Source organism: Balaenoptera acutorostrata, chromosome 13 (genome assembly GCF_949987535.1).
Source record: "Balaenoptera acutorostrata chromosome 13, mBalAcu1.1, whole genome shotgun sequence".
NCBI lineage: Eukaryota > Metazoa > Chordata > Mammalia > Artiodactyla > Balaenopteridae > Balaenoptera > Balaenoptera acutorostrata.
The window spans coordinates 11,308,470-11,331,711 of record NC_080076.1 but is presented as its reverse complement, the minus strand read 5'-3'; the positions used below and the strand labels follow the sequence as shown (position 1 = coordinate 11,331,711).

Here is a 23,242-nt window from a genome sequence, read left to right as displayed (position 1 = left end):
GCCTATTGTTTCTAAATCACGAGCAGTTCAAACCTACATTTCTTAGTGGTAGTCTTGTTTTAATGGATTTTTAAAATTTTGCTTTTTAAAATTACATTTTGGTTAAAAATGAACGTGAACAGAAGTCCATGAGAAGTGATATTAGACCGACAGTGGGCAGTTTGGGGTGTATTTATTTGGCGGCCAAGTGGTAGCCAGATGGAGATTTTTTTTTTCACAGCTTCTTTCTGGTTGTGTATCTGGGCAGGGGTTTCCTTTTGAACTGAAGGGTGCTTCAGGGGGCGTGGCCTTTCCCCGACCATCCTGGTACTGGGTTCCCACTTTCTAGTCTGTTGCAGGTTTGATTATTTTCATGTCTGTGAAGATTTCCTGAGCTTTTTCAACTTGGTGCTGAGCACTGGTGGAGGGTTTCTAAGCGGAGTGTGTTGGCGAGACATCTATACATCTGCATTTATGCTTTTCACTGTCAGTTTTATGCATCTATTCCTGATAAAGTGAAGCACAGCAAACTGGGGAATTTATCCCTGAGTATATTTTCAACTGTGAATGATTGAGGAAGAATCTTTGCAGTTTATTCCATGGGTCATCATTTCATTTGAATAGACCTTAGGTAAGGGTGAAAAATCTATTTTTCTTGATAGGTATCTACATAAGTCAAGGTAATCTTTATATATTCTTGTTTTCCTTTAAAAGCCTCTATACTGTACAAATACTGGTACTATATTGTAAACAAAAGGATTTGAATACATTAAAGTTTTCTGGGGATGTGGATTAGGAATTCTTTTAGCCTGGTCATAGCATTTTTCTGCCCTAAGAAAGGATGTACACAATTGTTTTTTAGGTGCATGTATATATTTCTTTTCATAGCCATTCTACTGTTATCAATAGCACCATCATTTATACTTTACATGTAGTAAATCTCTCCATCTCTCTTGTTTTCTTGTAAATCAAGTGAAAGCAATAACCTTATGCAATGTTAGTGACAAAGAATCTAGCTCAGAATTTCATTCATTTTTAATGAAAATTTGAGAAATTCATCAAACTTTTTTCAGTGGACAGGTCTATAATAATTCAACTACTTCATAAAGGATCTGTAGTTATTAGGTGAAATCACACTTTTGCACAAGTGTCAAATTTCCTAAACACGACTAAAATATTTCCATTAATTTGGTTTTAAATGGAGTTGCTTGGGTGAGGTTGACATTTTGAAATCAATGTAATTTAAAATGAAAAAAACCGCCTTATTTTAAATTTTGTACCCTTCACCATAACAATTTAAAATGCTTATATTGAAATAATCCCTGTAAGTCAGTTTAAAGTTATGAATGCATGTCTCTAGGTTACTTAAATTCCAAATGCATGTGAAGGTACTGGGCTGTGTGCTGTTGTTATTTTTCTAAGAGAAGTTGTGTGGTTCCTGGATTAGGTAGCACATATTCTGTGCCTCCTTTTCAATTAATCAGAGACAATCGTTTAGCAGATTTTATGTGGCAGGAAACAAGTTTGTGCTTATCTCTTGAATGCTGTATATGAGGAGTTCAGTACTGCCCTCCCTTCACAGTAAAATGTTCAGGATGGAAATAGGTTTTAAAAAACTCTTAATTGATTAAAGTACAGAAAAGGGGCAATAAAATAATTTGAGATGGAAACAGAATTTGTAGAGAAGAGAGACAAATGAAAGGCTTTAAAAGGAGCAATTTACATTCGCTTGAGAAAAACTGGCCGAGAACGTGAATACTTTAGGTTGTTTGAGATGATGAGTCTTTTTTAGGTTGGTGGTCTGAATAGGCAGAGTTATAGGAATAATTTTGACTTCAGTACAGTTTTGATCACTTGGGTATGTACAATAGATATATCTTCCTTTTTTTTTTTTTTTACCTTGAGGGAGGTAATGGCTATGACCAGAAGTTTTTACAGGACTGAGAGAACAGAAAATTCTAGATGAAGAGTGGAAGAATGGATAAGCAGAGAAGCAAGGGAAGAAAAGAAGGAACCTAATCATTACTTTTCACAGGTGCATATTTAACCAATGCTGGTTAGATGGCTACACTCTGAGTCTTCCTGACAAAACATAGCTATTTGGGTAATTTGGAAAATATAAATGATGACCTTGGTAAACTTGATGGCTTTATTTAATCACATAATGGATACATACAGTGTGCGTCAAATTGACTTCAGTTTTATTGCTGACTCAGGCATTTCCTACTATTTGTATGATTTTGGTTAAGTTGCCTGATATTACTAAACTGTAGCTTCCTCATCTTAAAAATGGGAATAATGATGTCCGTAATTCGTTTTTTTTTTTTTTTTAAGATTGATTGATTGATTGATTGCTATGTTGGGTCTTCGTTTCTGTGCTAGGGCCTTCTCTAGTTGCGGCAAGCGGGGGCCACTCTTCATCACGGTGCATGGGCCTCTCACTATCGCGGCCTCTCTTGTTGCGGAGCACAGGCTCCAGACGCGCAGGCTCAGTAGTTGTGGCTCACGGGCCCAGTTGCTCCGCGGCATGTGAGATCTTCCCAGACCAGGGTGCGAACCCGTGTCCCCTGCATTGGCAGGCAGATTCTCAACTGCTGCGCCACCAGGGAAGCCCCGTAATTCGTTTTTTTACTGAGAAATAATGAGATAAAAATATTTGGAACATACGTTAATCTAGACATCATGATATTTATTTCACTACCTTTTAATTATAAATTAACTGGGTTGTGAATAATCTATTGTGTTGTGTCCAGTGTTATATTTGTGATCCTTCAGATGAAAGTAGACATTATTTTAAACTTAATGCAGTTTATTAGAGGAGTGGTCTGTGTTGGATGTGAATGGAAATACAGCTTGTCTTTACATTTGTATAGGATAAGACTATGGCAAAAATATGGTGAGGTAAATGGTTCAGTCCTTAAACACGAGGACTTCAAATGGCAGAGAAATCATGTCTAAACGTTTTTTTTTTAGCCCTCAAATTTGGACACCATATTAATGGCTGATGCCCAACAAGATCAGTTAAATTATTCTACACTTAAATAAAATTTGGTGTTTTAGACGTTGAGGATAGAGAGGTCACAAGATGGCTTATGACCTTATTATTTTAGCCAATTTACTGAGTTTGTTTAACGTGATAACTCAAGACCAAAGTAGAACAGTCTGTTGGAAAGGGCCAGGAGTGCCTCTGGAACCCTCACCAAGAGGCCTCCAGGGCACAGACTTCTGGTCTAGGTTAGGATCTGAGCTTTATCATTAGCATCCCATCGTTTTCTTGTGATACGAGTTGATAAACTGCTGAGTCTAAATGTGTTGACATAAGGAAGGTGTCATTAGTCATTACTCTGATGGAGCTCTTTTTTTTTTTAATTGAGGCATAATTGACATATTATATTATTTTCAGGTGTACAACATAATGATTTGATATTTGTATAAATTGAGAAATGATGACCACAATAAGTCTTAATTTATATCTGTCACTACATAGTTACAGATTTTTTTTTTTGCGTTGAGAACTTTTAAGATCCACTCTCCTAGCAACTTTCTCAAATGTGCAGTATGATATATTTAACTAGAGTCATCATGCTGTATGGAGCTCTGTTTTAAAGAATAATAGTGCACCTTTCCTTAAAAGTATTTCTTAATTGCTGCCGTACCTGTTTTCTTGTCCCTTTACAGGGGCAATGAAGTGGAGAGGCCATCCTTTTCTCCCTGTGACTTTGTATCACCCTGACCTGGCTCTCGAAGTGCATAGGAAATAGCAGTTTCCAGCCATCTGATTGCATCACACTGTACTTTTGTAGTCCAGTCTTTTCCTCACCTTGGCATTTCTCACTTAACATCCCCTAACCGTCTGACAAAATTTTTTGTCTACAAATCCACCCAGCCTCAGTTCCAGGTATTAAGTGTTTTTCATTTCTGCTCCCCGTAATGGGCTGCCAGCCGTTTGCTGTGCTCTAGGCCATCACTTTCACTGAAATGTGTGTTTCGTTCCTCTTCCACAGTCTGCTTCTCTAGCTGTTAACACCACTCTTGCCTTTTCTGCTACTCCCCTTTCTTCCCTCCTCATTCAGGGAGAATTTATGCCTGTTGCCCTAGTCGAAATCAAAGACAGAGGAATGCAGTGTAGGATTCACTCTGCTCTCAATTTCAGCTGGCTTGAAAGTGTTGGTGAGCATCTTTGATGCATTTAATTACACCTCAGCCTTATCTCTCACCGAGAGATTCTCTGTCTCCTGATCACCAAAGCTCTGTTCAGTGTTCCAGAAAAGAAATTTTCATCTTGAAAAGAGGTTGCATTAAAAGAATTGGGTTACAAATGAGATTCCTTAACGGGGCTAATTTATATTAGATACACAAAAAGAAAATAATCCCAAATATTAAGTACTTAGGGAAGAGCATTTATAGCATGGTAAAATTTACATTTTATAGATTTCGGAGGGAAAAAAACCAGCAAAAGCATCTTAAATATGTAGATTACCTAAAATTGGTTCCAGTCTTAGAAGAAAGCAAATAGTTTGTTTTCCTTGTGTATGCATAGGAAACCCATTTTCATAACATTTTTGTAACCAGAGTGAATTGTGAAGACCCTTGTTTTTATCTTCTTGTTACTTTGCTGGTAGAAATGTGGAACTCCTGGTGGCTTCAAAAGGAATTTGGACATGGATAAGCTCTGTGGGATGCAAATAAGTTCAGACTCTTAGAAATATTTTTTTGGCAGCTAATTTTAGCTCTTATAAAACTCCGGTATAACTATAAAGTAGTAAATGCATTTTCTCCACATAAAATCAACAACCCCAAGTCTTTGTATGTTCTTTCAAAACCATAATGAAAATAAAATATATCAGATTTTGCCACTAAAATGCAGACACCTACCATTAATTCAGTTTAATATTGCTTATTTTCTCTTCAAAGTTATCTTAGGTTAGAAATGAAGGTTGTAGTTAGCTACCAAGTACTTTACATGTGCTACTACACAACTAAAAGTGGGAGGATAGGGACTTACGGTTATAAACCTAATTATAGTCAAACTAGATAGCTTAGATTGGCTCTATTTTCTGATTGTTTGTGTTGACCAAAATCATTTAAAAATGCTGTCTTCTTTAACGTGTGTGTTTATACACACTTGTTTCCCATTTGGTGGTGGTAGAAGCAAAAATCATAAAAGAAAAATTAAATTCAGTCTATACCTGTTGTGTTTTTACATTGTATTTATGTTGAGTTTTTAAGTGCAAAGACAAGATACCAACTAAAAGGATGATATGGGGCCTTTCTATAGTAAGTGCACTGTAATTGTTTGGCCAGCTTGCTATGCTGTGCTCATTGATAGAGTCATAGAATCTGCGGCAGTCTCTGTAAGTCACCAAGATAAATGACAGAATTAGATAAGGAGCAGGACAGTCCCTGAGCCTTTGCTGGTTTAAGCATACATGGTTGAGTACTGGAGTGGGAGAAGTTTCATCCTAATCATTTTGTCTGATTCATATTGATTATCTGTCATAGTGATTGTGATCACTGGAGAGAAACAGTAGTTTGTATAAATATGCTTAAAATCTTTTGCATGCCGTGCAGCCTATCCTGTGTTTTCTTTCTTTCCCTTCCTTCTCTTCTTCTTCAAATCCTTATTAAATACCTACTCTGTGTTAGGGACTGTGCTAGATAAAAGAGTTTAAAAAAATAAACTCTCCTCTTTCATAACATTCAGTCTGGTTGATAAGCCAAGCAGGTAACCAGATGGCAATGTAGACCAGTCAGTCCTGCAGCCGATCTACAGCTGTGGAGGTGGGTAAACCAGAGGCACTAATTCATGGATCTGTGAACAAACGCTTGCATGAGGATACCTGGAAAACCTCTGTGATTTCATGATCCTTTTATTCAGTCTCCATATCAGAGCCAAAAAAAAAAAAAAAAAAAGAGGGGGGGATTATCTTCTTAGAAAGTAGGACAGGGGACTTCTCTGGCAGTCCAGTGTTTTAAGACTCCGCCCTTCCACTGCAGGGGGAACTGGGATCCCGCATGCCTGGCAGCGTGGCTAAAAAAACAAAACAAAACAAACAAACAAAAAAACCCAAAAAACCCAGTAGGACAGAGTCTTCTAAAACTATATTGGGTGCTTTATATAGTGGAAAGCTTTATATAGTGGAAAGATCAGTAAGCAGAAACCCTGGGTTATACTGGCAAGTTCCTCATTATTTTGAGCAATGCTCTAAAACGCAATAAATTACAATCTTCTCACCTGTAAAATAGAGATCACATAGGTAAAAATTTAAAACTATTTTGAAATCATTTCAGACTTACATATAGGTTGTGACGTGTCATGCCAGGACCCAGCTTCTCCGAATGCTAGTATCATACATGACTGTACCTATTGTTTAAACTAGGAAATTAACATTGGTATAGTACTCTTTACTCATCAACAGGTTGTACTCAGAATTTTCCAGTTGTTACAGTAAAGTGGCTTTTCTGGCAGAAGCCAATCCAGTATGACGTCTTGCATTTGTCTTGTCTCCTCAAGTCATCTCTTGTCCTTCTTGACTAGTAATTTGGTAGAGTCTCTCACAATCTGGGTTAATTTCATGCTGCTTTCTGTTGTAGACGTGTCAGGTGATGTGTCAATAGTTTGGGCAAGAATTCCACAGAAGTGGTGGTATACCTTCCTCACTGCATCTTGTCAGGAGGCACAGGATGTTGATAGGACGCATTCATACTGATGTTGACTTTGATCACTTGGTCAAGGGGGTATCTGCCACCTTCTTCTGCTGAAAAAACATCTGAAAGTTTAGAAATCCTGAAGGAAGGTATAAAATTATCTAAGCTGTTGTTATAGATTCGAATAAATATTACCGCTGGTTTGAGGGATGTGTATTGAATGATTCATTAAGGTCCACTATCCATTTTTAGAATGAGGTTGTGGGTTTGTCTGAAACGTGGATGGAATTTAAATCTAAAATGCTGTCAGGTAATATCCATACTTTTATGTAGTAATTGATCTTGTTTCTCAAAAGCACATCAATTTAGGATGTCTCAGAGAAATTGATTTTTTTTTCTTCTGAACCATGCAAGACTCTGTAGTCTAGGATTCCAAGAAGATGTCTACTGATCTATACTTAAATAAGTGCTTTCTCCCCCATTGCTTACAAAATATAAAGAACTGTTTTATACTGTACAGTGTGCCACAAATATTTAACCCTCACGACTATAAATAAAACATTGCTTTGGAAAATAATAGGTACAGTCGGCTAAGGTGAAAGAAGTAGCTCAAGAGAATGCAATCGAATGTCTTACATTTTCATATATTCATAAGAGGGTTGAAGTCTAAATAATGAATAGTATTCTATTTAATGTTTGAAAGATTTAGTAATGAGAATTTCTCCTAATGATTCTTGGTAGAGCCTATAACATTTCTGATTCACAGTCATTACTGATTAATCTTCAGAAAAGCCTTGTGAGTTAGGAAGGAGGAGTTCTTATATTGGAGATGAGGTAAAAGATACATTTGGAAGTACAATAAGTAGAGTAAGGGGACAGTCATTAGAGATATAATTCAGAAGAGTTAGAAGGCAAATCTGGAAACTAAATTTCTGGAAAAATGTTAATAAGATGTTTTATGTCTATAAAAATAATTTTTTTCTTCAAAGTGTCAGATTTAGTTGCATTATTATCAAGGCCTCTTAACATATGTTTTTGAAACCTCCTTTAAAATGGCATATGTTCAAGAGAGGATAGATACATTTATAAGGGCTCTCAAATTATTACATACTACTTCCTAAAATTTAATAAATCTGGAAACTGAACATAGTTAGAATAATAGGGCATGATAATGGAGAGATTAAAATGGTATTTAAGCCAGGACACAGAAATATTTGAAATGAACCCTAGAACAGAAATTTCCAGAATAGGGTATGGAAAAATAACAAACTGTTGAGAGTCTAGAAAGAAAATATTTAGGACTTCAATTAAAAATAATCTCATCTTTAAAAAATTCTAGTTTTTGGTATATGAAATATATAATACACTTAAGGAGTTTTCACTGATAAAAGTACGCCTTCAAACAAGTGGGAAGACCATTAGCCCATCCCTGAAGGGGTTATAAAGAGATTAGGAGCATTGGTAGCTGGTTGGCCCTACACTGCAGTGTAGTAGTACTCTAGCAACCTGGTGTGGAAAGATGGAGCAAGATAGGCTCAAGCATCAGCTTAGCTTACTTTTGTACCTCATGGCTTAACATTTCAATATAAGAGAAGGTCTGAACACATTCCAGTATATAATAGCTAGAGAAAAGGAAATGGTCAGGAAAATAGTCATGTTGGCCTCAGCCAGCCTTAGGTCTTCTCAGACCAAAAGCCTGAGAATTATTGTCTCTCCTGTCACCACACCAACAAATAACAGAGAGCCCAAATGATCTGGGTGGAACAAAACAAGACAGTATGGGGAGACCATCTACATTTCTAGTTAAGCTAGAATCCTTGTCTTCTGTAAGATAAATGCAGAAGAGTAATTTCTCAAGATGGGGCTGTGTTACAGGAATGGTAATTACAAGAACCAAAATGATTAACATCATTCCAGCAAGTTTTGTGTGTAAACAGTGCACAATTATCTGATAAGAATGCTTCCCTTAGAGTATTTACGTGTCTTCTTAGTTAAAATGCTGACATGTTTTAAGGTATTTAACTGAAAACACACAATCAAGATTTGGACAACACATACATAATGTTCAACAGATGTGAATTTGAAAGATTTGTGATGATCACTAGTGAAATTAGTCAAACCATACTTAAATTAGATTTTTCTGATTTGTGAGTCATTTAAGGGTCCACACTGGAGCAGAATCTGTGTGGAGAGTAAGAGATTACACATTCTGCACTTGGTTCTTTGAAATGAAGAAGTAAAAGTTGACATTTTCTTTTTCATAATGTATCTGAGAAGCTCAGTTCTGTATTTCATACACTCTCTCCTTAACACAGTTTGTATAATTTTCTCAGCTGAATCATAACAGCTGAATTTAGGTGGCTAACTCACTTTGCTTATTCAGGAGGAGCAGATACTGGTGAGCTCTAGTCATTGGGATTCAACATAATTCTATCTAAGAAAAGTGAAGCCATCAATAGTTAAAGATGATTACTGAAGAAACAGATGAGAAATAATCACATGACTATAGCACATGGAGAGAGCTTATTTGTCATGCTAAAATCATACATGGACTATATAAAGAAACACAGAGCCATGTCTAAAATAAAAGTAACTTGAATTGTCGAGTAGATACACAACCTTGGAAAAGTGCTTTTTACAAAGATTCGTGTGGAATGATGAGATAGTATTGCAAAGCTTGATGTTGAAAGTAAAAATACAAGGCTTATTACAAAGGATAATGTATCTTTTTGGTTAATCATTGTAACACCTGCAAATAGACTTCTGGCTATGGCACAATGCTGTGTTCAGTGAATTTGGGAGAGCAGTTGTGGAGTGTAATGATCTGAAACAAGACTGGTTTTTCCCATTGATTAGATCATTTGTTGGAAACGTGAGTACAATTGATGATGGAAAATATATACAAATGAGTGATGAGTCAGGGTTAGGGTCAGAGGAAGAAGTGCATTCTGTTTCAAATCCAATCAAGATTTCACAATGGGATTTATGATTAGAAACAAAAGGGAACTAATATTCACATGATTAATATCATGCTTTATATATATATATATATATTTTTTTTCAGTGTTACTCTCTTCACACTGTCTATGGCTTCTGACTTATGTCTAAGTTTGATTTTTCTGTAAACTCTGGGCACACTGATCAAGTCTAGTTTTCCACAGCCCTCTAGTTTTAACTTTCTATCCAGAGCTAGAGAATGTGTAGGAGAAATGGAAGCTTTGTTGGGGGAGGAGTTGAAGCTAGTTCAGAGGCTTCAACAGTCATGCAGTAGCTCTTTTGATTATTTTTTCAAGCAATGACCTCTCTTGGAATTTAGCAAAAAAAAAAAAAAAAAAGTATTTTGTGTAATTTTGGTCACGAGATACACAATATCACATATGATGCTGGAACTCAGCCTCTGTGCACCGGCGCCAGATAGAATCTTGGAGCCAGAGTTTTGGGTGATGTAGAAAAGAATAGCTTTATTTCTTTGCCAGGCAAAGGGGGACACAGTGGGCTAATGCCCTCAAAACTGTGTGTCCCAATCTGGGGGTGGATTTGGTGAGGAGTTTTATGGCATTGGTTCAAGGGCAGGGTTGCTGATAAGGATCAGGGTGTGTGCAGGGCCTGTATTCCTTTAATCTGGCCTCAGGTGGTCTCCTGATAAGCTTATGTGGTTTTCAAGGTTATCAAACTGTGACGTCTCTGGAATGAAGAATGCTTCATCAGGTAGTTAACATCTTGCATTTGTTGGGGCTTTTATTTCTACAGAAGAGCTCAAAGATATTGTTCTGTGTATCCCTTGAGGTGGAACCAGGACCCTGCCCCAAGGCTGCACTATTGTTTCTTGACTGCTCCTCCCTTGTCTCTGCATCCCCTCCCTTCCCTGATTAGCAACTGTTTGAACCTGCCCTTCAGAACTCAGGGAACATCATGGAGGCTGAAGCCTATTCCCTACAAACAAGAAACGGGGGACACAGAAAGGCTTTTGTGCCCAGGAGCCCTACAGGGTCCTGCTTGGTTTCACATATAATGATTATTTTTTTCAAATCACGTGTCCTTAATATTGAAATTGAAATGTTATAATATTGGGTTGGCCAAAAAGTTCGTTTAGGTTTTTCCCTAAGATCTTAAGGGAAACCTGAACGAACTTTTTGGCCAACCCAAAATCAAATATTTTCATTGAAAAGAAAAATAATATATTCTTATTTTAATTTTAATTCTTTTTCAGAGTAGATCTGCTTGGAACTTTAAAGCTCATTTGCTCTAGTCTCTTTCTAAATTCAGGAATTCTTTGTACAGTACCCCGATGGTTGATCAGGCAGCCTCAGGTCTGTTTTTTAGTCGGGACAGGAAGTGTGGTGGAAACACACAATTCACAGTCACGTGAGTTGGGTTTGTGTACTGGCCGCCACTTAACAATGGTGTGACTTCAAGCAGATACCTTCTTTTCTCATGTCATTCACTTATAAAATAGGAGCAACAGTAACCTCACAAGGCTGTGGTGAGCATGAAGAGAAAGATAGGGTAAATATGAAAGCACAAAAGAAAGTGTAAAAGGGAGGGAGTGTCTTTCCAAAAGTGAGTCAGCTTGGTGAGCAACGGGGTCACGTCCACTCCAAGCATCGTGCCTGGACCAGGCGTCGTGCCTGGATGTTCAGGACGGATGGCTGTTGATTGCATGGGAAGCATGAAATCATGGGACGCCATGAGTGGTGGTGTGAGATGATATTAAGCTTTGGGACAATTCTTGCTTTTAGGAACTTGAATTATATTTAGCTGTTAAAATATTTGAAGGCAGCTGCTGGGTAATCCCCTCTCCCCATTTAAACTGAGTGCTTGAAAAGACTAAAGAACTCTTTAACTCAGGTATTTCATTTATGACATGGTTTCCAGAACTCTCCTCAGACTCAGCGATGTTTCTCAACGTCTTGAAATATGATGATCAGGAGTAAACCTCGATCGTTTATAACCAGTCCAATCAGTTCAAAAGAGAAAAACCATGACTTTTGTTTCCTTTAACGTGAACTGTGCCATTAACACAAGACATGATTGCATTACCTGTTATTGTTGTTGTTAGCATTATTATTATCTCTTGAAGAAAACAATGTAGGAAAAAATTAGGGTTTGGACTAAATAGATATGATCATAAAATAACTAGTGAATACGCTAAGAGGAAGCTATAGTAAAATTGAATGTTACCTAGGAAAGCCAAAACCAATTTCTCCAAATACTGTTTTCCTCAGGAAAAAAATGGTAAACGAGGAGCTTAGCCTGTCTTCTTCCTCAGCACATTCTGAAAGCTTCCTGCACACACTGCTGGTATTCGCTTTCTCTTACTCGTTCCTTCAGGTGTCTCAGCATTCTGCTTTGGTTTTTTTTTGTTTTTTTTTTGTTTTTTTTTTTTTTTAAAGTATTTGTTTATTTATTTATTTATGGCTGTGTTGGGTCTTCATTTCTGTGCGAGGGCTTTCTCTAGTTGTGGCAAGCGGGGGCCACTCTTCATTGCGGTGCGCGGGCCTCTGACTACCGCAGCCTCTCTTGTTGCGGAGCACAGGCTCCAGACGCGCAGGCTCAGTAACTGTGGCTCACGGGCCTAGTTGCTCCGCGGCATGTGGGTCTTCCCAGACCAGGGCTCGAACCCGTGTCCCCTGCATTGGCAGGCAGATTCTCAACCACTGCGCCACCAGGGAAGCCCTCTGCTTTGGTTTTAAAAGTTAAAGTAGCCTTTTCCGTAGATTTTTTGTTTGTTTTTTAGTAGATTGCTTTATTTATTAATATGTCATTCTAAGTATTGCATAAATACAGCTTATATAACTAGAGTATCAAACACTGTTCTGGTAAGAAGTTCGAGAGTACATTTAGGGCAATTTTAAGAACTCTGAATACTTTGTCATAGACAGGTCTCCAGGCCGAGAGACAGCCTGTTGCATCAGTAACACGTCGTACAGACTGTGGGCCCTGGACACGGCGTTTTCCACATGTTTCTTACTCTGATGCATCCAAGTGAGCATGATTTCCTCAGGGCTGTATTGGGAGTGTCTGAAGCTACTGCTGTTTCTCAGCCTGTTTTGAGGCTACAGTCTAGTCCACTGGAAAGACATGGGGCCCAGGAGACAAGTTTGGATTTTGAATGATAGTTATCCCACCCTGATGACCTGGGATCACAGACTTTACCATCCCCAGAATTCCTATGATGGCCCTGGCACTGTTTTAAAGCCCGCCGTAAACCCAACTGAAGGAAATAAACGAAGAGAAAAGGGATGGGGGGAAGGAGATTGGTTATTTTGTAGCTTTCTGGAATGTTCAACACAAAAGATAGCAGCATGATTTCAGTTGGTTGTCTGATAAGAAACGTGTAGAGGATAAAAGAAAATGGGGATTAAACCCCACAAATAAGGGCTTTAGAAAAATAAGAGGGAAGATTTTTGTTTTGTTTTTTCATAGGGAATTGGAAATTATGTGACAGTTTGCATTTTACATGATCACCCTTGGATATATTACCTAGTACAAATGGTAGTGAATTGGTAGATTATGGCAGTGCATTGAGAAGAAGTTTAGCCTAGTTAGTTGTGAAATCCTAACTCAGATTCATAAAGCAAGGAGATCCAAATGTGAACCTCACCATCACCACTTACTTGGAAATAACATCCCTCAGTATCTGCAGGGGATTGGTTCCAAGACCCCCTCTCCCCCATCCCAAGGATACTCAAATCTGAGGATGCTCAAGTCCCTTATATAAAATGGCCTAGTACAGTTGGCCCTCCTTATCTGTGGGTTTCGAAGTTGGCTGAATCCCCAGGAATGCGTAATCTGTGGATACGGAGGGTTAACTGTACTCAGCTTCTGTCAACTTAATCTCTGTAAAATGGGTTTAATAATAGGTCTTATGTAATACAGTTGCTAGAACTAAATAACATAATATGTAAAGTACTTCATCTCTGATACATAGGAAACATTCATGAAGGATTAGCTGTTATTGTTAATGGTGATACATATTTTTACTTTGCTTTCCATCACTACTTTCTATAGTAGACCTGAGCCGGGTGTTTTCTTTTTAAATCATAGTTTCAAAACAACCTATAGTCTAAGGAGAAAACAAGGAGAAACCCAAGTAACGTCCCTCACATTGGCACATTTCATGACCACAGACAAGTCCTTCAAATTTCCTTTCCTTGTGTGCTCATCTGTTATGAAGGGACGGTGGTGCCGAATCTCCCATCGCCACAGAGTTGGACTCAGAACCTCCAACAGACAATATCTGTTAAAATACTTTGAAATGTATAAAATGCTAAACCTTAAATAACAGTTACTTTTGATGGGAAAAGCAGTTACCAGTTATGTTTATACAATATTAGGTTAGGAACAGAATTTACAACACATATACTCTTTTCTGGTAATTACTGATGAAGTACACTTGGACAGTCTCTTTCTCTTGGTCATTATTGATGAGTAATATTTGATACATACCCTAAAAACACTTTAAGGATTTGGCTGCTGTTTTAAATTTTACATATTCAGAATCAAATCAGATTTAAAATTCCATAGGACAGCTTTTCAAACCACAGATTTGAAGAAAGGGCAGGACACACACACACACACACACACACACACACACACACACACACACACACAGTGGATTGTTTTATTCTCAAATACTTTCCAAATCTAGAAAGCTAATGACATCTTTGAGAGTTTCCCAGGAGGCAAGAGATTCCAATGCCATTACGATTCTGCTGAAGAAAAGTGATGCTTAATGGAGCTAGAGAAATGGGATTGCTTGTTAATCTCTCAGTTAATTTTCTTTCTTTCTTTCCCTTTTTTTTTTTTTTTTTTAAAGATTATGCCTGAGGTCAGAACTTTCTTTAGTCTGAAGTTTGGCTCAAACCTCTTGCTAAGGTTTACCCATCCTATATGCCATAAAGTTCTGAATTCAGAAACTGAGTTTGATTAATTCAGTTTTGTTCCAAATATTGTAGCATTTAAACATCTGTTGAGAATTAATACTGTTTGCCTAACATTTTTGGAGTAGTGAAATTCTGACATTTTGTGGGAAGAAAGGGGATGGAACATCTTGATATAATTTAATATTGGTAGAAACAGGTATTTTTGGTATATGTGTGTCATTGGAAAGATAAATAAGGAGAAACCAAGTATTTTGCAATTTTGATAGCCTTACTTACACACAGAAGGAGGGACACAGTGGTTACATATATTGGGAAGTATTGCTAGTCTTCTAGGAATTGTCATCACCGAGGAATTCGTTCAGGTAGGCAGGTGTTCTACAGTATAATTAAAGAAAAGCCAGAGGGAAAAAGAAGGCCGGAGATGATTTTCCCTTTTTTAAAAAATAAATAAAATGAAAGACAGGATGCTGAAATAAATCATCCAAAGGATGTGTGGTACAAAGGGAGAGGGGCTTCCTAAAATGCCGTTCTACAATATAAAGCTGAAGAAATGCTTCTGTAGCTAAGTATTTCTTCACGTATAAAAATAATCAAGTCAGTTGACTATATCCAAATGAAAGTCGCCTGAGTTTAAGGGCAAATTCTATACATTTGAACATGAAAATCCTCAAGGTTTCTAGATAAAATGAATGCTAAACCCACCCAAAAGCTCATAGGAGGCATATTATATGATCTCTATGGTAAGGCTTGCCTTTAGGTGAAAAGAAAAACTCTTCAGCTTGGAGCAAATCTATCCATCTAAATAGAAGTATCTAGTTGAGTGGAGAGAATACATATTCTGGCTTCACAAACTCTTCACTACAGTTTGATCCCATAACTTGGGGGTAATCTTTCTCCTTTATCCCCTACATTATGATGTGAGAATTCTAATAATTCATACCCTGCTCCCACAGACCACCAAAGTATAACTATTATTCAACTTAAAACACGCATATAAAAATATGGTACATAAGTGTAATATTATGAGTGCCCCTTTTGTTGGTTTTGTAACAATGTCTGCATAGAGAAACTAAATTCACTCATATTTGTTTCTGCTTTGATCATCAGCCATTTAGTGATGTTAATCTGTATTTTTCAGGAAGTCAATGACTTTTCCTTTGTACTTACTTCATGCTGGCTGATCTACAACAAAATGCTAAGCTTACCTAAGTGTCTAGCATTATTATTTTTATCAAGAGCTGGTTTCATGCTGATTCAAAAGCTCATTACCCTGAACTCATCCAGTATCACATGAACATGATGGGCTAAGTTACAAAACCCAAATGGGAAAAAACTGCATAGAGAAACTGGTGTATTCTTTTTCCCGGGGGTACATGCCATCCTTCATATTCCTCTACCGTCAGAACTTACACGAATGAGAAGGAGCACCGCTTTAAGTTTTGTGCCCTATGCCCCTCACCCTTACGAAGGCTCTTGCTCTCAGGGAAACACAAGGTCAAGGTTAGCACTTGCCTAAAACTGAGAATGCATTCGTCTTTAGATTTGCATCCTCAGTTGTCTTGCTTCTAGTCTTGGCCTTTTGGCAGAGAAGCCAATAAGAGGATTTTCCTCCCCAAATCTCTGACACTGATTCAGTTGTACTGCCCAAGATGGAGATAGAATGGGAGGAATTGACAGTCTCTGTAGTGTTTTAGAGGAACATCTGCCAAACTCGAATTTAATTCTGTCTTATGGCTGTACCATTGCCATTTTATCAGAGAACTGACATTGAATACTCAGAAAGATTTGATGGTGGTGCTTAGTGCCCTTTACTTAGATTGGCCCTGTTCAACCTTTCATTTTATATACATGTACTAAGTTTTATTTCAACCACAGTTAGTAGATGATAAAATGTAATTGAGAAGAGAAACATTGATTTAAATAAGAAATCAGGTTAACAACATTTATATTTTTCTCTAAAATATCATGAATATAATCTGACCATGCATATAAATTTCATGCAAATATATGCAGATGTACATACGATAACTGTTTTTACCTTAAGCATTTTATATACTTGAATGTGGTTTTTGGTAAATTTAGAGCTATTTCACTTAAGAAAAAATAATTTTGTGTTTACAAGTCAACCTTTTAGGTATTTTAAAAGATGATCTTATCAGAAGGGAATACATAACAGCATATGTGCAATTCAAATCCTTTTCATTTTCACCTTTCCCTTTTCCTTTCCTCTCTTCCCTCTCTCCCTCTTTTCCTTACCATTCCTCTGCCACATTTTAGTATCTGTCTGCCACTTAAGAGGGAGAGGTACTATCTTAAATAGGGCAAACGTCCTTGGTCTCTAAGTATCCTATTGGTTGATTTCTACTTGTAGGTAGAAATGAAATATAAGGATAACAAAAGTGTTAAAATGGAGCAAAATTTTCCTTTGGATGGGTGGTTATGTTTGTACAGTTGATTCTCACTATTTATGGTAATTATGTTCTATAAAGTTGCCATGAACACTGAATGAGCAAATACTGAGCCATTGATCCTGGGGGACATCAGAGGTTAGGTTCTTGTGAGCCTCTGGTCACAACATTTCCATCAACTGATTAATACATAACCTTGTTTTATGTGTGTTTCTGTTTAAAGACACCTTATTTTATATATAACATGTAACTTATATGTGATATATATATTGATGCATATGTGGTTGATCATTACCATTGAACTCGCAGCCAACAGCACTATAACTCAGGTCCTAACAGAGCTTAGCTAACACGCAGTTTTTCCCCTAGGGCACATCACAGCCTTCTTGTGCCTACGAACACTTCAGCACTACACTTGGGGACCACTTAAAATAGCAAAAGCACCAATAAAAAGCACACAAATACACAAAAAAGTGGCACTAAATAGACTGCAAAATAAGCACTTATTTACAATATGAGAGCTGAAACAGGAAAGCCAGAGTGTTTAACCTTGGTTAGGAATGGGCAAACCAGGAGACTCAAACTTTTTGCTGCTTTGCACGTGTCCACAAATGACTACAAACAAATAAATGACAACGAGTAGGTGAATTCATGAATACAGAATCTAGGAATAACAAAGTTAAGCTGTATCTGCTTTAGCAAAGAGGATATGTATGAGTCATATTTTGGACCATAATGCATGGACACTCTAACATCCAATTATTAGGTAACTAATCCCCCTAAATAAATAAACCAGAGGAAAAGTAAATTGATGTCGAAGAAGATAAATTAACAGTAAGATAATGACAAAGCAAGAACATCAATAGTTGAAAATTCTGAAAAGCTCAAAATGTAGGAGATAATACAGCATCCTTTTTGAAAACAGAATTTTCAATTCATTGCATGTGCATATATGATATAGGAGGTTGGCAAAAACACTGCACTGTATCGTGGCAACCAGATTTCTTGTAGAATGTTGAGTTAGAGTCTATAAATGATAATTGCATCCTAGCTTTAGCTTATGAATACCAAATTTAGTCAGGTACTAGCACTAACTCTAGCACTAACTAAGCCCTTTGTGGTGCAAAGGGTTTCTATGGAAAATGTAGTGGTACAGATGGAAATTCTAACCCATCTCTTCATGGCCCCTCAAGAGGACCTTGGTGGGTTGAAGCAAACATCTTGAGGATCGCTGACTTAGACTTTGCAAAGTGTTCACAATTATGCAACGCCACATTTTATCAGGCTTTCTTGGTGGAAATTCTGAGCAGAGACAATTAGGGCGTAGTGATAATGGCTGAAACCGAAGATGGAGTAGGGCACCAAGAGTAGAGTGGAGCTTATATCCTAGCGGGGAACCCTGGCAAGATCAAATAAATAAAAATAGAGCATGACAGATGCTGACGAATCATCTAGAGAAAAATGAATAAGGGAATGGATATAAAGAGTGTCCATAGCGAGGTTGTAATTTGTTTAAAGAGTGGTCCGCTTCACTGAACATGGTATTTTTACAGAGCCCAAAGGGAGGTGCAGGATGAACCAAGTGGACACCTGGGGAAAGTAAATCCAAGCAGTGGAGGGTGGCTTGATCTGTCTGAGGAAATAGAAAGGGCTGCTGTGGCTGGTTTGGAGTGAGTAGCATATGAGCGCAGGGAGGAAGGGGCGGGGGGGGGTGCGGTGGTCAGCTTACCTGGCCCCTGTGTAATTGCTTTTAGTAAAGTGTTCTTTGATATAATGACAATGCAGTTGAAATATATTAAAAGAAGAAAAGTCCTCAGAAACACGTCCTCATGACTGTTGGAGAGATACTGCCCATGACCTCTCTGATGCTTAGAGTTTAATTGATCGTCCGAAAAGAACAACATGACAAGAAGTTCTGGTAGCATCTTTTGACTCTCTCTTATTACTGAACCTTTTTTGTATTGCCACATTTATTATTCTAGTGTTGCCTTGCTTCATTTATTTAGTATCTTGTTATACTTAGCATCCTTATAAGCCATCATAAGTCCCTTCTGGAGCAACCTATTCACTAGACAGACAGGCGGAGAAACAGATAATTAGGAGATTGAACTTGTGTTCTTTTATGATGTTTGCAGTAACTACAGTTCAATGAATAGCTTTTGGATTGATCTTCAGTTAACTAGAAGTTGGTTAATTTATTGCAGTGATCCACTTACAAAGCAATGCATTTAAACTATGATTTGACCAAATCCAATATGTCGCGTCTAACATAATTTTTATACTATTTATTAGAGAACCGTGACGTACACAAAACAAGCATATGTGCCATATTAATGTCAGGTAAAAATATACATATTTGTATTGGATAATTCTCAGACGAAAGGGACAAATATAACATACAGTTATCTACAGAGACAGCATGAAAACTGGATCATTTCCTTAAAATATGCTGGCAATCTGGTAGAGATTATATACTGTGTTCAGTGTAATTTAGTAAAAATATGTCTGGCTAAAGTGATAGCATGGAATTCACTGCGTCTTTGTTGAGGCAAATTCTGGTCATTTAAGAACTTCATTCTTAAACTCAATGCTTGTAGAAAATACATTAACAATATATTATTAGCCATTGTTCCAAGACAGCTCTTCCCAATGTAGTAGATGTTATATAATATGTAGGAGAACATCTAAAATCGTTGGAAAGAAACTCAAGTAACAAGACTTAATGGAAAAATCTCTAATAGTGTTTAAGGAACCAAATATATATCATTTTCCCAGGGTCATTGGTTTTAGAGTTCATTGTATATATTATGGAGTATTTTACTCTGATTTTGATAGTCTAAGAAAAAGCATGAACATTGTGATTGTAAAGTACTTTGATTTAGAAGGAGAGTTATTTTCCACGCAAGGAAATAAAACAAAGATTACAAAAAAATTAAACTTTTAAATAGAAGAAATAAAATGTTTGATCATAAAGAGCAAAAGAATTTTTTAAAGTAACATATTATAATAAGATACTGAACGTTCACTTTAAAATGTGTTATAAATAACTGTAGTGTTCATTGCAGCTACATGATTCTCGTGTATTGGCATGTAGAGTCTGGTTCCCTAGGCCCAGAGATACTACCTGACATGAAGTAAATGGTGGTAGTAAATCGGAGTTAATGCTTCCCATTAACATGGTTATAACGTGAATTGGTAATGATGAAATTTTCACCGTGGCATTTAACACAGATTCAGGCTTGTGTTTCTACAGTGAATGTACCTGACTGTATAATAGGGAGGGATGAGGAAGTATTTTTCCAGCTCAACATTTTGATATGATACATGATGTTTCAGGAGCATACCTAACATTGAAAAAGGTGATAACCAGAAAAAGGTACACGTTTTGTGGGTCCTAAAGCTTCACAAGAAAAAAATGTAACAATTGCTTCTGGATGTTTTACAAAATTGTAATTACATTGCTAAGCCAACCATTTCCCCCCAGTCCCTTGGGCCTTAGAAATGGCCTATGCAATTGTGGAGCCTAAAATCTTAAGGTGTATTAGCTTCAGAGTAAACCCACCTCTGCATAGCAAACCAGAAATCTTTACTGAAAAATGTTTAATTGAATATATTAACATAACGTCTCTGAAGGGATTGGGTTCTTGTTCAAAATCATGTTGTACAAGGATAGCTTTAAGCGTTGATAACTCTCTGGGTCAAATAATTTCCTTGGTTTCATGCCCATCGATGAAAACTCATTATTTCTGACAAAAGACTCTTACATTTTAAGTGTTTTTATCAAAACAAATTAAGGATCATTATCATTAGCAACATTTATTGACATATGCAGGTTGAAAGTCATGCATGAAACACTTAGGAAATTTTTACCAAAAAGTATCTATTTTTAATTTTAGTAGAAATTTGATATGTATGTGTGTGTATGCATGTTTATATGAATAGAAAGGACTTTTCTTGCAAAACATTTCATTTAATTAATGTTTTAAATTCATTGAATCATGCAACATATATTTAGGTGCTCAGTGGTCTAAGGAAGATTACTGAAACTTTGATTCGGGGGAGGTGGTTATTGACTTCTGCATTGTTTCTGTTGCTGCTGGTGTTATCAAAAGTGGGGTCAGGCTGCTCACTGCTCAAAAGCCAATACTCGAGAGGCAAGGTTGGTGGAAAGGCAAGGTTGCTTTATTCTGGAGGCCAGCAACCGGAGGGGAGAGGGTGGACTCGTGTCCAAAGGCTGACGCCCCTCTGACAGTCAGTAGGCAAGAGCTTTTAAAGGGGAGTTTCAGGGGTGTATAGGCGGAGGGAGGGAGCTACATGCAGAAACGGCACAGTCAGCTCTGACAGTCATCTGGAAATTGGTCATGCAGTGGTCTGATGAGAGTCATCTTGATTGTTTTGAGTATAGTTAATCTTTAGTTCCAGAGTGGATTTGTTTCCATTTCTTTGAGGCCAGTTCTTTGGAATTGTGGCTTATGTCATGACTGCACTCTGGTCATCATGTAGTTAACGTCTTCCACCTGGTGGGAGTTTCAGTATGTACAAAATGACTCAAAGGATATGGCCTATGTATAGCCCTTGAGGAGGAAATAAGGTCCTTGACTTTACTTAATGACTAACCAATTATTATTTTGTCCTGTTTGACTGCTCTGCTTTGCTTCTGCATTTTTCTCACTTTTCTGATTAAATTTATTCTTTGGCTAAAGTTTTTCTACAGACAAAAGGCAGGCGGCGGGGTAAGACCTTAAGGTCCTGCTCTGTTTCACTGGTAGAGGTCGTTTTGGTATAAGTTCAATGTAATTTAACAAAAATTTACGTAGTATTTGCCATTCATTCCACAAGATACGACAGAAACTTTCTTACAGGCATGAGGATGTAGAGTGGTTATCAAATACAAGTCACACATTTTCAAGAACTTTTAGTCTAAATTTCAGATTGGGACTAAGTGATAAGGGTATAGACAGAAGAAAAACAAAAGTAGAGCTGCTTTAATTTTGATTTCTACACTATAAAAGAGTGGATGGGCTGTCCAGATACATAAAGGCAAGGACAGTAGTGTAAAAAGGCAGAACTATAATTCCCTGTTTGCGGGATTGGCTCTTCTCTTGGGTGAACTCTTTAAGGGAGGCTCTTTGTCTCATTTTTGCATTCTCAGCACTGAGCAGATGGTCTGATATAAGTATTTTTAAAATATATTCCACAGATGAATATAGCTAAGAAACTACAGTTTCTGAGTAGACTGAGACTAATAGGACTCTTGCACTCAGTAGATGTATGGGTGATGTATTTCCTGAATAAGTTGGTGAAACTCAAGGCAAAGGAAGTAACCACTTAGTGTGAAGAATGGAGAAGCGTAAATCACCTTTACTCTTTAGTGGGATAGATCTTAGTGAAATGAAAGCACTGAAATCTTGCCTTAAAATCTTAAGCAAGAAGAAAGGTAGATATTAGCTGTAAAGATTTTTGTTTTTTCAGTATTTTTCCTTACTCTGTCCTTCCTTTGAACACACACAAAACAAGTTTGTATAAATCAGGAATCGATCCAGATTCATCAAGTGAACAACGTATTAAAGTTAAACTGTCCGGACTGTGGCTGGTTTGGTGCAGAGTTGGGTATAAAATGGGCACCTGAAATAATAGGTGGTTATTTCAATGAACATTTATTAAGTACCACTAATGCACATGACTCTCATTCCTCAAAAACCTTCAAGCGCAGTGGAATTTTCATTACTTAGAGCTCTTTCTGCTGGACTGTATACCAACTTCTACATTATTGGCTCACATCATCAAAGAGGTTTAAATACCAAACAGGCTTTTTAAAAAAAATTTATTTATTTTATTTATTTTTGGCTGTGTTGGGTCTTTGTTGCTGCGCGTGGGCTTTCTCTAGTTGCGGCGAGCAGGGGCTGTTCTTCGCTGCATTGCGCAGGCTTCTCGTTGCGGTGGCCTCTTGTTGCAGAGCACGGGCTCTAGGCGCACGGGCTTCAGTAGTTGTGGCGCACGGGCTTAGTTGCTCCACGGCATGTGGGATTTTCCCGGACCAGGGCTCGAACCTGTGTCCCCTGCATTGGCAGGCGGATTCTTTTTTTTTTTTTTTAATTTTATTTATTTATTTATTTATTTATTTATTTATTTATTTTTGGCTGTGTTGGGTCTTCGTTTCTGTGCGAGGGCTTTCTCTAGTTGCGGCAAGTGGGGGGCCACTCTTCATCGCGGTGCGCGGGCCTCTCACTATCGCGGCCTCTCTTGTTGAGGAGCACAGGCTCCAGACGCGCAGGCTCAGTAGTTGTGGCTCACGGGCCCAGCCGCTCCGTGGCATGTGGG

General features: G+C 37.6%; 1 protein-coding gene across 1 annotated transcript in view; it reads left to right on the top strand.

Moving 5' to 3' along the window:
• The window catches only part of CDH7 (cadherin 7), a 131,371-nt gene that overhangs the window by 12,811 nt on the left and 95,318 nt on the right, over positions 1-23,242 (top strand). The gene's annotated exons all lie outside the window — the stretch shown is intronic.